General features: G+C 42.9%; 1 protein-coding gene across 1 annotated transcript in view; it reads left to right on the top strand.

Moving 5' to 3' along the window:
• The window catches only part of LOC126298026 (innexin shaking-B), a 370506-nt gene that overhangs the window by 209305 nt on the left and 145331 nt on the right, over window positions 1-15870 (top strand). The window lies entirely within an intron of this gene.

A 15870-nucleotide genomic window follows, 5' to 3' on the forward strand; every position in this document is an offset into this window, starting at 1 on the left:
GTCCATCAGGGACACTTCAACCTTTCTAATGCTGCCCAAGTCAACTGTTGGTGATGTGACTGTGAAGTGAAAACGCGAAGGAAAAACCACAATTTAACCAAGACTAGGCATACCTCATGTACTGACGGACAGGAACTGATGAGCAATGCGGGTGTTGGTTGTAAAATATGGCATGAAATTAGCAGAAGGAATCATTTGTGAGTTTGAAAGTGCTACCGCCGTGATGAACCAAGGAGCTGCCAACATTGTCTCCTCAACGACCGTTCAGTAAAAGTTAATGCGTATGGGTCTCAGTAATAAGCGCGTGGTTCGTAAGCCCATGCTCATATACATCTACATCCAAACTCCGCAAGCCACCTGACGGTGTGTGGCGGAGGGTACCCTGAGTACCTCTATCGGTTCTCCCTTCTAGTCCAGTCTCGTATTGTTAGTGGAAAGAAGGATTGTCGGTATGCTTCTGTGTGGGCTCTAATCTCTCTGATTTTATCCTCATGGTCTCTTCGCGAGATATACGTAGGAGAGAGCAATATACTACTTGACTCTTCGGTGAAGGTATGTTCTCGAAACTTTAACAAAAGCCCGTACCGAGCTACTGAGCGTCTCTCCTGCAGAGTCTTCCACTGGAGTTTATCTATCATCTCCGTAACGCTTTCGCGATTACTAAATGATCCTGTAACGAAGCGCGCTGCTCTCCGTTGGATCTTCTCTATCTCTTCCATCAACCCTATCTGGTACGGATCCCACACTGTTGAGCAGTATTCAAGCTGTGGGCGAACAAGCGTACTGTAACCTACTTCCTTTGTTTTCGGATTGCATGTCCTTAGGATTCTTCCAATGAATCTCAGGCTGGCATCTGCTTTACCGACGATCAACTTTATATGATCATCCCATTTTAAATCACTCCTAATGCGTACTCCCAGATAATTTATGGAATTAACTGCTTCCAGTTGCTGACCTGCTATTTTGTAGCTAAATGATAAGGGATCTATCGTTCTGTGTATTCGCAGCACATTACACTTGTCTACATTGAGATTCAGTTGCCATTCCCTGCACCATGCGTCAATTCGCTGCAGATCCTCCTGCATTTCAGTACAATTTTTCATTGTTGCAACCTCTCGATACACCACTTCCGATGTCATCCACCAGGTCATTTATGTATATTGTGAATAGCAACGGTCCTACGACACTCCCCTGCGGCACACCTGAAATCACTCTTACTTCGGAAGACTTCTCTCCATTGAGAATGACATGCTGCGTTCTGTTATCTAGGAACTCCTTAATCCAATCACACAATTGGTCTGATAGTCCGTATGCTCTTACTTTGTTCATTAAACGACTTTGGGGAACTGTGTCAAACGCCTTGCGGAAGTCAAGAAACACGGCATCTACCTGTGAACCCGTGTCTATGGCCCTCTGAGTCTCGTGGACGAATAGCGCGAGCTGGGTTTCACATGACCGTCTTTTTCGAAACCCATGCTAATTCCTACAGAATAGATTTCTAGTCTCCAGAAAAGTCATTATACTCGAACATAATACGTGTTCCAAAATTCTACAACTGATCGACGTTAGAGATATAGCTCTGCACATCTGTTCGACGTCCCTTCTTGAAAACGGGGATGACCTGTGCCCTTTTCCAATCCTTTGGAACGCTTCGCTTTTCCAGAGACCTTCGGTACACCGCTGAAAGAAGGGGGGCAAGTTCCTTCGCGTACTCTGTGTAAAATCGAACTGGTATCCCATCAGGTCCAGCGGCCTTTTCTCTTTTGAGCGATTTTAATTGTTTCTCTATCCCTCTGTCGTCTATTTCGATATCTACCATTTTGTCATCTGTGCGACAATCTAGAGAAGGAACTACAGTGCAGTCTTCCTCTGTGAAACAGCTTTGGAAGAAGACATTTAGTATTTCGGCCTTTGGTCTGTCATCCTCTGTTTCAGTACCATTTTGGTCACAGAGTATCAGGACATTTATTTTGATCCACCTACCGCTTTGACATAAGACCAAAATTTCTTAGGATTTTCTGCCAAGTCAATACGTAGAACTTTACTTTCGAATTCATTGAACGCCTCTCGCATAGCCCTCCTCACACTACATTTCGCTTCGCTTAATTTTTATTTGTCTGCAAGGCTTTGGCTATGTTTATGTTTGCTGTGAAGTTCCCTTTGCTTCCGCAGCAGTTTTCTAACTCGGTTGTTGTACCACGGTGGCTCTTTTCCATCTCTTACGATCTTGCTTGGCACATACTCATCTAACGCATATTGTACGATGGTTTTGAACTTTGTCCACTGATCCTCAACACTATCTGTACTTGAGACAAAACTTTTGTGTTGAGCCATCAAGTACTCTGAAATCTGCTTTTCATCACTTTTGCTAAACAGAAAAATCTTCCTACCTTTTTTAATATTTCTATTTACGCTTTATGATCGCTGATTCCTTGTTCTGCAGTAACTGATTCAAATAGTTCGGGCCTGTTTGTCACCAGAAGGTCTAATATGTTATCGCCACGAGTCGGTTCTCTGTTTAACTGCTCAAGGTAGTTTTCAGATAAAGCACTTTAAAAAATTTCACTGGATTCTTTGTCCCTGCCACCCGTTATAAACGTTTGAGTCTCCCAGTCTATATCCGGCAAATTAAAATCTCCACCCAGAACTATAACATGGTGGGGAAATCTACTCGAAATATTTTCCAAATTATCCTTCAGGTGCTCAGCCACAACAGCTGCTGACCCAGTGGGCCTATAAAGACATCCAGTTGCCATGTCTGAGCCTGCTTTAACCGTGACCTTCACCCAAATCATTTCACATTTCGGATATCCGTCAATTTCCTTCGATGCTTTTGCACTTCTTATCGCTATAAACACGCCTCCCCCTTCACTGTCCAGCCTGTCTCTGCGGTATACATTCCAATCTGAGTTTAGGATTTCATTACTGTTTACGTCTGGTTTCAGCCAACTTTCTGTCCCTAGTACTATATGGGCGTTGTGACCGCTTATTAATGAGAGCAGTTCTGGGACCTTTCTATAGACGCTCCTGTAGTTTACTATTAGCACATTAATATTGTTATTCCCTATTGCTTTTTGCCTACTCCTACCTTGCCGCGTCTCAGGAGGCGTCTTGTCGGGCCTAGGGAGGGAATTCTCTAACCTAAAAAACCCCCATGTGCACTCCACACGTACTCCGCTACCCTTGTAGTCGCTTCCGGCGGGTAGTGCACGCCTGACCTATTCAGGGGGACCCTACATTTCTCCACCCGATAGCGGAGGTCGAGAAATTTGCACCCCAGCTCTCCGCAGAATCGTCTGAGCCTCTGGTTTAAGCCTTCCACTCGGCTCCAAACCAAAGGACCGCGATCGGTTCTGGGAACGATACTACAAATAGTTAGCTCTGATTCCACCCAGCGAGCGAGGCTTTCCGCCTTTACCAATTCCGCCAACCGCCTGTACGAACTGAGGATGAGCTCTGAACCCAGACGGCAGGAGTCATTGGTGCCGACATGAGCAACAATTTGCAGTCGGGTGCACCCAGTGCCTTCTGTCGCCGCCGGTAGTGCCTTCTCTACATCTCGGATGAGACCCCCCGGCAAGCAGACAGAGTGAACACTGGCCTTCTTCCCCGACCTTTCCGCTATTTCCCTAAGGGGCTCCATCACCCGCCTAACGTTGGAGCTCCCAATAACTAATAAACCCCTCCCCCCGTGTGCCTGCTCGGACCTTGCTGAAAGAGCAGACACATGTCCACTCACAGGCAGAGCGGGCGATGCCACACTGCCAGCCTCCACATTTACCCACCGCCTCGTGCGCCTCGAACGCCGCTGAACTCGCCACTCCCCTTGGGTAGAGGGTGGCCCAACCACGCCCGGTACCCGCGAAGATGTCTCGACAGCAGGGACAGTGGGTGAAGCATGTAACACCTGGGGTGTACCTTGCGACGCACCAGACTCCCCACTGCCGCTACACTCCGAGGCAGCAGCCTGAAGACGGCTGACCGCGGGCATCAACACGCTCAGCTGTTGGAGAAGAGTGGCCAGCTCCTCCTGCGTTGGTACACAGCAGTCACACATCCTATCCATCCTAAGGAATCAATTTACTGAAGTGACTTAATCAACTTTTAACTAGACTGCTAATTCACTAAAGGCGGCTGATTATTGACTAAACTGTGATTGCTAACCACTTCTTGTAGAAAACAATGAAAATAGAACTACCTGTCTCTGGACTGTATTCAAAACAAACACTAGCGCTACTAGCACTATGGCTGGCTAAAGGGACTCTCTCTGACTGTATTCAAAACAAACACGAAATCTATGGAACACTATTAATAGCACTCGACAATTAAAGCTTCCTAAAAGCAAAAACACACGGAAGAAGAAGTGACAAGTAAGAAAAATACAGTTAATACTTAAATTAAGGTAGCTCGCTGCACAGCACACGTGGAGCAGACGGCGGTTAGGACTGCTGTTCATCGCCGACAAAGGCTGGAATCTGCACGCCAGTACCGCAACCAGACGTCCACTGAGTGGCGACAGATGGCATTTTCAGATGAATCACGTTTTTTGCTCCATCGGACAGATGGCCGTTGGCGTGTACGGCGTGAAACGTCTGTAAGCAAACGCCCTGCAACAGTTGTCGGAAGGGTCCAGGCCAGAGAACTTTCCCTGAAGGATCTCGTCATTCTGGTATGCACAATGGATCAACAAAGTATGCATCTATCCTTGGGGACCTTGTCCACACCTACATGCTGTTTGCTTTTCCTCGTCAAGATGGCATCTTCCAGCAGTACCATGCAACGTGTCACACAGCTTGCAGTGTACGTGCGTGGTTCTAATAGCAGCGGGATGATTTTACCCTACTCCCGTGGCCGCCAGGTTCTTCAGATTAAAACCCAACCGAGACTGAGCTGTTCATGCCATGGATCCTCAACCGGAATACCTAGCGGAGCTGGAGTCGATATGGCACCACATCCCCCCCCCCCCCCCCCCGGCACCTTCCAGAACCTGTACGTTTTGCAGCGATACACGCTGAAAAAGGTGGTTATTCAGGCTTTTGACAGGTAGTCACATTAATGTGACTGGACAGTGTATTTTCTAGCGTTTTGCCTTCTATATTTACAATAGTATCATCCGCAAACCGCATCGTGTACTTTCCGACATTATCCGTTAAGTCACTGAGGTATGCGGTGAATAGTAGTGGTCCCACGAGCGTCACTTGGTGAATGCCCAAAGATACGGTTACCTACGTCCGAAGATAAGATTATGTCATGAGAGTACTCTTAGTCAGTGACGCCATCCTGTGTCCTTTTTGTTATTGACTCTTCAGTCCAGTCACAAAGCTAGCATAAAATCCTGGCTGACCACGTTGGCCGTGCGGTTGTAGGCGCTTCAGTCCGGATCCGTGGGACTGCTACGGTCGCAGGTTCGAATCCTGCCTCGGGCATGGATGTGTGTGATGTCCTTAGGATAGTTAGGTTTAAGTAATTCTACGTTCTAGGGGACTGATGACCTAAGATGTTAAGTCCCATAGTGCTCAGAGCCATTTTATAAAATCCTGTACACCCGCAATTCGTTCCTTAGATGACAGTGCCGAACTCTGTCGAACGCCTTCCGGAAGCCAAGGATCACTGCATGAACCTGGGTGCTTCTGTTTGCTGTTTGCTGCAAATCGTGGGCAAACTGAACGATGTGAGATTCACAGGATCACTGCCTGCGGAATTCACGTGATTCCCACAGAGGAAATTCTGGGCCTCCAATTAGCATAAAACGTGTTCCTTAATTTTCCAACCATCTGACGTCAACGATATAGGTCCATCGTTATGAGTAACTGTTCGACTAGCCTTCCTGAAAGCGGGATGATCTCCGCGTTTTTTCGATTATATTGAACATTTAATTCCTCAGCTTCCAGAAAAGGAGCAAGTTCTGTTGCATAGTCTATGTAGAGTTGTAAAGATATCAGATTATATGACGGTTGTCGAACCACGGCTCTCCTCTCTGAACCATCACTACCTTGTACCTGTCTAGGGCGTATTGTACTATGCTCTTGAATTTTGTTCATTTATATTCGACATTCTGTCTCAACGATGAATATTAGATGTTGTCTGCTCCGGTAGTCTGAAATCTTATTTTTTTTGTTTTGTTTTTGCCACACTTACTAAACAGTATTCACTATCTACCTCTCACAGCATTCCCACTTGTAAATGTAGTCAGCGATGCCATAACGGGCTTCTCATCATTGATTTCCTGCTCTACTTGAACGAATCGAAATGTTCGATCCCGTTTTTAACCAGGAGATCTAGGAATTTACCGTCACGAGTAGCTTCTCTGATTAACTGCTCAAGGTAATTTTCGGGTGAGGAATTTAGAACAATATCACACTAACCCCTGTGCCTGCTACTTGCTCCAATCCATAGTTGATAAGCTGAAATCTCAGCGTTAGACGTGGTAATATACATTGCTTGCAGACGTAGTTTCACTGTGAAGTCGTCTTCAGAGCGAATTGAGGACGGGGCCAGGTAACATGATTTATCAGGGCAGAACCCAGCATCGCGACTGATTGGATCATCCGTCAGTAGTGTTTACAAAGCTGCATTGAGATCCGGAGTCTAGAGAGAAAACGCAGCGTCTAAGATTTTAATGCTAATATAAGACTATTAATTCTTCATTATAGATGCAGTACTTAACAACCACAGATTTCTGGGATATAAAAGCTGGATCATATAGGATGCATTACTCCAATATGGTGCTTGTAAAAATTTGTAAACACCCTTCTTATATAAAAGCAAATGTCCTTTCACATACCCAACGAAAGTTCCAATGTTGACTGGAAGATTACTTTCATGATTCTTTAGGCATTTGTAAAATATGGAAGAAATACTCAGTCGCAAAAGAGAGAGAGAGGGGCGGCGACACTCTGTGTGACCATTTAGATCCTGTAACTGACTACAGAGTTAAATTTTGATAGATCAACTGCTGAACTATAAACAAAAACATTCGACTCGCTCAGATGATGTCTGCGGGCGCCGCAGTCTAAATATTAGTGGAAAAAGTTATTTGCAACAGCATGAGGATCTGACAGCCTTTATACGTGTACGAGGTTTACTATAAATCGATATTGTTGAATCAAAATATCGACGGCAGAAATCCATCTGAATAAACCACTAAGATAATCTCTTCCTTCCCTTATACGTTAATGCGAATTTAACGTTTTCTGCTGCAGAATATGGAACTTTTAATTTGCGTTTCCACTTACTCCTGTGACATATAAATTAAGATACTACATCGTGAAGAAAGACACACACTCATTGTTTAACGCTCTGTTGAAAGCGATAAATATCACTGTGCAGTTTAGAAAGGGGTTTGCGAATTACAGAAAATTGCTGACACTTCTGGTTATTCTAAGCTAAACAGCGCGTCTAACACGAACCGTGGCAGGCTACTGGTTGCTTGCCAACGCATTTTAAGTGGGTTGCGATTAATCTGCGTAAGTGAAGGGTTCTCACTTAAAATAAACACGGCCACCATTTCAGTCACGCTACACTCATAAGTAAAGGAGGGCAGACAACGGAAACTTCTATTTCATAATACTGGCGTCGTTTATTTATCTTCGTCAGCGAGCTGCGTAATCGCAGAGCTGAAAACACACTGCTCCGCTCCCATTCAGGAGTCACGTTAAAGATGAGTTCATTAAAGACAATCATTTTAGCCATTTTTATGGGCAGCGTCAGGCTCACCCAAGTTAGATCAGATCGCCTGCAGTCTAAGCGATCTTTTTATACGATGTGGAAGTACGCTTTTAATTCTGGAGTGAGATTTGATACAGGTTTATTACAAAGCGAGACTAAAGTGCGATTAAAGAACCTATATTTACATATTTGTATTAGGGTTTAGACATGAACAGTTCATCAAATTTTCCTTATTTTAGTTTCGGGAATTGTTTCCACAACGTAGTGCCTTTTTTTTATTTCCTCGTTTTCCGCAACTTCCACATGTCGAAGTCTCAGCCTCCTTTCAATGCATTTGTAGTCAAACTATCGTTTAAACTTATCCCTGTAGCTTCTGCTATTTAAATGACTCTCGTAGACAAACACAGATTATGCGATGACCCCTCAGCACCTGTCAGTATCAAATAGAAAAGTAAGTAGGTTAGAAGAAAAGTTTGGTTTTAGGCACTGGCTTTAAAACGTGCACGTATGAGGCCACAGTTTACAGCAGCCTACATTAAATCAGTCCGTTCAGATTTATTGACTTCTTTCGTCATTTCCACTTTCAGTTTTATCAAAAATTTTGAACTACTATCTTCCAATCTGCTCCATTTCTCTTCAATTAAAGCATTTGTCTGCAAATAGAGACAGGAAGATTAGGGTTCAACGTCCCATCGACTCTAATAAATGCTTCCTAATATCTGACTGTTACAGCGTACATGAGGTTAATGACCCCAAGTGGACAAATGGCTTACTGGTATCGACACTGGGAAAATTTTTAACGAACTAAGTTGATTCCTAACTGAAATGTATTCACAAAATGGAGCGTACTCCCGAACTTCAGTAAATCTTTATCACGTATTAAGTCATACCACTATGGTTCTGTAAAGGTAAACTATTTGCTATTATATTAATCATCATCATTCAGCAAGGATTAGGTTCACTAAGGAATCCAAAATGAATGCTCATGTACTCACACATCAAGGTTCAAAAATTCAGAGAATAAAAGAAGGCGAAATCCAAAATTTTCTAGCAAAAGTAGAATTGTCAAAACGGGCTTGTGGCTTATGGTAGAAAGAAATACGTAACTTAATCGTAATTACGATGTATGAATTGAATCGTGGCCGGATAAAGAACAACTTCGGCCCCATCAGAGTCTAGTTAAACATAGAAACATTACGGGGTTCTCACGAGTTACAATTTTACTAACAAATGGCTTTAAAATTAAATAAGGTCCCTAACACAAAAATCTAAACTAACTCCATCCAAAATCACCGTCTAAGATCCCACATAAGCGGCACACCTAATCCCAGATCTGGTTCTAGGCGCTACAGTCTGGAGCCGCGCGACCGCTACGGTCCCAGGTTCGAATCCTGCCTCGCGCATGATGTGTGTGATGTCCTTAGATTAGTTAGGTTTAAGTAGTTCTAAGTTCTAGGGGACAGATGAACTCAGAAGTTAAGTCCAATAGTGCTCAGAGCCATTTGAACCATTTTGAACCCAGATCCGGAATTAACTACTCTCTACAAAGTCCGACCTGCCTGGTCTCCGAGGACAGAGACCGAAAAGACTTGGAGGGGGGCGAATTGACTAATCAACAAGACGATTTTTTCAGTGGTACCAGGCATATATATATATCCTGTATCCAAGCCAGTGCCATCAGCTATTTATATCATTGCGTCCATCCTGTGCTTCCTTGGTCAATTTGTATCCATACGCCACTGTTGCTTGACACACTGTTGAAGATGCAGTCATGGACTGTGCGGCTGGTCCCGACGGAGGTTCGAGTCCTCCCCCGGGCATGGGTGCGTGTGTTCGTCCTTAGGATAATTTAGGTTAAGTAGTGTGTAAGCTTAGGGACTGATGACCTTAGCCGTTAAGTCCCATAAGATTTCACACACATTTGAACATTTTTTTGTTGATGTAGGCACTTTCCAAAAAAGACAATGTCAATATGTTGTTGGCTGTGCTTCAGTATGTTACTCAGATCAATATGTCTAGCATTATGCCAACCATTTCATTAAAATGATAGCCGGCCGGTGTGTCCGAGAGGTTCTAGGCGCTTCAGTATGGAACCACTCGACCGCTACGGTCGCAGGTTCCAATCCTGCCTCGAGCATGGGAGTGCTATGTCCTTAGGTTAGTTGGGTGTTAGTAGTTCTAAGTTCTAGGGGTCTGCTGACCTCTGATGTTAAGTCCCATAGTACTCAGAGCCATTTGAACCATTAACATAAGCCGATACAAAATTCTCGTAGAAAAATGTATTATTTTATTACCTGACAATTCTTACATCTGTATTGCCCGACAAAAAGTGAAGCATCCAGAAGACACTGTCGGATGTCAGTGTAGCTTCGCACATTTACACACCATCGGTGGGTATGTAAATGGCTAGAGTTGCCATTTTCTGACATTCTGAGCCTGTAGCTGTGTACAAAATGTAGGGCGACTCTTATAGAGAAGATAACAACAACCAGCCCCTTTTTATAATGCTATTTACTTATTTAAATAGCGCCGTTACTGGTTTCGAACGACGTTCTCATTAAGATATATTTTACATTAGCCTTCACTTTTTGTGTTCCCAAACGATGAAATTTCCTTGGGGTGGTATTGCCCCGCAGCCAAAACAAGAAGTGAGACAATGTGTACGTAACTGTAATTGTGCCTCACAACGATTTTAATCTGAATGGTGTGAGGCACAATTACATCCAAACAGACATTGTCTCACGTCTCGTTTTGTTTTTAGGGCACTACCATTCCAGGGAAATTTCAGCATTTAGGAAAACAAAAAGTGAAAGCTAATGAAAAATGTATCTTAATATGAACAAGCCATCTGAAGATGAACCTATCGGTTCGAAACTGGTAATGGCTCTATTTAAATAAATAAATAGCATTATAAAAAGTGGCTGGCTGCTGTTATCTTCCCTATAAGGGCCGACCTACGTCTTCGTAATGTTGAGGTACTCTCGTGGAGAGCAAGATTCCCAGATCTGTCCCGATAGAATGAATATGTGTGGGGTTAGCCGTCAACTCCGTCCTAGTATACCGAGAACCAGTAACAACAGTTATGTGCCAGCTTGGCTCATGAGAGGTTACAACGGCTTTATGACACCCTCCCCAACAGAATCGAGGCCAGAGAGGATGCAACATCGGGGCTCATACCGCAAGTTCTTTTTAAAATTCACTAGATTTTGTAATCGCTGAAATAACATCATGTAACTTCTTAACCTGTGAAGTTTCATTTCGTTTCCTCTCCGTTCCGGGTGCTTCACTTTTTTAGGTATGAATGGTAGTTACCTTGCAAAATCCGCCGTATACTTTCTACCAGATTGATGTCTGGTTATCTGACAACGAAATATATAAGAATAATTTTTTTTTATAGTCTTCGAACCAATTCTGGATTCCCTAGTCTGACGAAGTGGTCTATGTTTTTGAAAGTAGCATTTAATGTGCACATTTGGCGCAAAAGTGGCAAATTTAACTGGTCGAATTTTCGGTTAAAATATGTTATTTGGCAGATACTGAAAAATCTGAAGAACCAGTGTTTGGAGTGAGCAGCAGTGCTGTATGGTAGTAGCAAACCCAGAAAGTTGAACAAAGAAGACGGTACGACGACGTTGGGACAGTATTATTCTGAAGATTTTCGTGAAGATGGCCCTCTGTTTCATTCTTCATATCTTTAACTAGATAATATGTTCTGTATTGTAGTATGCTTTGTGATTTACTTTAAAGGAGTAACGTTTAGCTCCATTGTCTTGTTACACTCGTTGAAATGAAATGTCGTGTGACGAGGGCCTCCCGTCGGGTAGACCGTTCGCCTGGTGCAAGTCTTTCGACTTGACGCCACTTCGGCGACTTGCGCGTCGATGGGGATGAAATGATGACGATTAGGACAACACAACACCCAGTCCCTGAGTGGAGAAAATCTCCGACCCAGCCGGGAATCGAACCCGGGCCCTTTGGATTGACAGTCTGTCGCGCTGACCACTCAGCTACCGGGGCGGACTTACACTCGTTAAAAGGTGAACATCTGTTAAGTCTGGCCGTCCTTGTCCGACTTTCCCTGTGTCGTAGGCTGACCTGCACTGCGTTGTCCGTTTGCTACTACTATGCGGCTGCACTGCTGAGTCGCTGCTACGGCTCTTTAGTGTTCGTCACGAAACTAGACGGCTCGAGATCATCTCATCTACTTACGACATTTCCAGTTAGTGATAATATCAAATGTTAGTAAAAATTCCGAAAATGTTTTTAGACAACTCTGTTTTCAGTCTAGAGTACGATGGAGTACTTTTCAAAAGAAAATTCTTGCCAGGTTTTACGAAAGAAATGAAAATTAAGTTAGAAGAAATTTTCAAGAAAAATAATTTTTACTGCAACCTGGGGAAGAGAAACAGATGCACTAACTTACGTGCACAGATAAAAATATATGAATATTCTCAAAGTTTATAGATGCATCTGATACATATTTATTCTAAAGACATAAAATTATTCCGAGATTCAAAGTAAAATATCGTAAGAAGTGAGAAACTGTTTAGCTTGTGCAACAAAAAGTGTCACCGCTGATGAACTGGCATTCTGTTGTACCTACTAGAGCAAGTTGTTAAGGAAACTATAAAATTAATTGTAATAACACCTGACACATCATTATTTTATCGTGTCACCTATGAACAAGACCGTCCATACGATAGTTTCTAACTGGGGACAATCGCTATCGCAACCCCCTCAGATTTAGTGGTAAAATGGCCTAGTAGATCGCCCGTCAAAAACTGAACACAGATCAAGCATGAAAACAAGAAGTTGTACTAAACTGTGGAAAAAGAAGCAAAATAGAAACACTGAATGGGCCGAGCTCAAGCTGTACAACATCGAGCGAATTGCAAGAACCACGGTGTCGTGGCTGTGTGGTCACGGTGTGAGATCCGTGTTCAAAACTCCCTCGTGCCCCTTTGTTCCACACAATTATGAACTTGTAGTCCGGTCATTGACATGTCTGTTCTCCTTCTGTGGTCTAGGCAATTGTCATACAACACATTAGTTATAGAATATGAGCCATGTGGTAAGAACATATTACCGTCGCAAGTAAATATGATGAATCGTGAGAGCAGGCAGAAAGCCGCACAGACCTCTCACAGAAATGAAAACAAAAAATAAACGGGTTGAAACCATGTTACAACAAAGGAATTCAAGAGTCAAAACTTCCAAAATGGAGTTATAACATGTGGTACTTGTGTAAAACAAATAGGAGGTACGGACCTCTGAAGGTCCTTTCCTTACACCTCACTGTTGCAAACAAACATTACGCCACGACACGCACAAGATCGAAGACAGCGAACAGACTCGTCAATGACTGGACAGCCAGTTCATAATTTAATGAAAAAAGGGGTACGAGGGAGACCTGGGCACGTCTCTCCGCCTTGGCAGTCCAACACTTTTACCACATAAACCCGACGCCCTGACTATTTAGATTCTCTCGATGTTGCACATCTTGACCGTGGACCGTTCATTGTTTTTATTTTGCTTCTTTTTTCATACTTCAGTTCATTTTCTTTCCTTTTCCTGCTTGATCTGTGTTCTGTTTTTGATGGGCTATCGGCTGTGCCATCTTATCACTAAATCTGACTGGAGTGCGATGGACACTTTCCATTCTAAGAGGGGGCAGTAGACCTAGGCCCATGGAGTATTTTGAATATTTTGGAAGACAAATGGCGACTTTTAACTAGCCATAGAAAGTTCCAGTTCCGCCCCTTTTAAAAACCTACGTAATACGACTTTTAATCATTTTCTTAAAAGAAAAACATCTGACTACACTATATTTTTTTCCTTTTCCTAATATCTAGGTGGGAAGGCCAGGGGTATGGCCGCCCTTGCCTCTGAATGCAATTTGTTTACGATATACTACGTGCACGATAGCGTGTGTGTGATTGTATGCCTCCGCCCGGATATTTGTGTTGCGACGACTCACCTCTACAGGGCAAAATGTGTTCCCACCTCTCGAAAATTTTTTTATTTGCAGCTGTCATAGCCCTTCATCACTGCACCCATCACCGAAACACCGACACAAAAGCAACTGTAGAACAGTAGAATCTTTCAGACTACTATTTCCTTTGAGGTTGACGAATTATATTTTTTCAAATGGTTTCGTGAAACCCTAGTTCCTTCTAAATGTACAACAAGCCTATTTTCCAAAGCATGCAATAATTGCATTGTACACAAAAACTACGCTCTTGTTGCTGCAGTGTCTCTGCACTCCCTTATACATTTTCATCCATAATTCCACTTTCAGAACCAAAACCCTATTGAGCCGAGAAGACAACGGCCGGAGATCTGAGCCACAATAATTAATTTTTGCGCGGAGAGCACGCTGTATTTTTCCTGCCGTCGGATACTCACCTATGTCGTAGTAACGAAGCACAGTTCTACTAACTAGTTTTTGTTAGTGTCGTCAGAGTCTGTGGATTTCCATTGTCGTTTATATCCATTTCCTGGAGAATCAAAACACGTGCTCACATCTGGAGATTCTACCAATGTTACTGTACTGTTAATAGGACATAGATTCAACTCGAAAATACTACAAGTTTTTTCTATCAGTTCATGAATTTGCATACACGTGCACACAGAATACCGCATGGGAACATTGACCATACAGCTGGCGTTGACCTCCTTTACTGCTACAGTGTATATATGGAAACAAAGCTGTGAACTGGACGAATCACAGCATTAAAGAGTGCATGCAGTGGGTGTGGCCTTGGGCTGGCGATTCTCGTGATGGCCACTGTAGTTACCGTTCGTGTTCAGCTGGCCTTATTGAAACATCGAGAAATAGGGGAGAGAGTGTCACGCGCATGATATAGTATTTCGGATGGAAATCATTTTCGTTGCGGTGGGATCGTCTCACGAAATTTCAATCACCAGCTTTCTCCTCCAAATGCGAAAATATTTTTGTTATGGCGCCCTATATTGGTGAAACGATCAGCATGGTAAAATAAGGGAAATTGGAGCTCACACGGAAAGATATCGGTGTTCATTTTTCCCGCGTGCTGCTCGGAGGTGGAATAATAGTGAATAAGTGTGAAGGCGGTTCAATGAACCCTCTGCCAGGCACTTAAGTGTTATTTTCAGAATATCCATATAGATGCAAATGTAGACGTAGATATGGATGTAGATGTATATCATAAGGTTTTAAAACATTTACGGATTTGATATATTGTGCACTCGAATTTCTATTCCAAAAATAAGAAGCATTCTTACAAAGTTGAAACTGAAGTAGTTAATTAAAGTTCTCAACTCCAATAAGATCATACCAGATGTAAGTTTAAACTGCTTTCTGTTTTACGGAGTTATCTCTCGGTTTATGGTAACGAGATAGTGTGTGTGTTTAAGTGGACACCTTATAATTACGATTGTGGTACAGCATTCGTCTCGTTCAGCGGAAGATCGCTGAGAACATCTATGTAATGTCATTTTTCCATTCTGTTTTTAAATCTGCTTTCACACAAGACAAATCTGCAAACACTTCTGTTCATTTGTGCCAATAACGAAAAGTAAATTCACTTAGGAGTACGGTACCCAACTATCAAAGGTGCAACAGCCTCTCTTTTAATGACGAGACAACCGCGAATGGACGCCTTTAATTTCGTTGGAGTTTAGATGTTTAACTAAGGAGTTATGCAGAGGGTAAAATGTAGGCTTTTTTCTTGCTTTTGATTTCACAGTTACATTGACAAATTTACGTATTTTCGTACCAACAACTTCTTATACACACGTTGGACAATGGAGAATTCAAATGTCTGAAGAGAATAAAAAACTTTTGTATTCAAGACTTAATTTACCTCTGAGTGCTGGACAAATGATGGTCGTGCGCTATTACGCGGTATTTGTCACATGTGAAAAATAACCAGGCATTGAATGCCACTCAGAAGTCAGTGAGGTAACAAAATGCAATATAAAAACTTGATACCGACTCATCTTGACAATGACTGAATGGTTTCCAACAAAAGTATTGGGAGAATAATTATTGGTGCACCAGCCATGCGTCCGAAAACTGATGGAATAGCTTTCTTCTTCGTAAACTTCAAGTTGGTGTATTTGAAGCATAATCATACCCTGTAAATCTGCACACAACTCTCCCGTAGAAGAAGAAATTATAAATACGTCTGTAAGCTGAGAAAGTGACTTTTTTTAGTTTTC

This window comes from Schistocerca gregaria, chromosome X (genome assembly GCF_023897955.1).
Source record: "Schistocerca gregaria isolate iqSchGreg1 chromosome X, iqSchGreg1.2, whole genome shotgun sequence".
In the NCBI taxonomy this organism is placed as follows: Eukaryota; Metazoa; Arthropoda; class Insecta; order Orthoptera; family Acrididae; genus Schistocerca; species Schistocerca gregaria.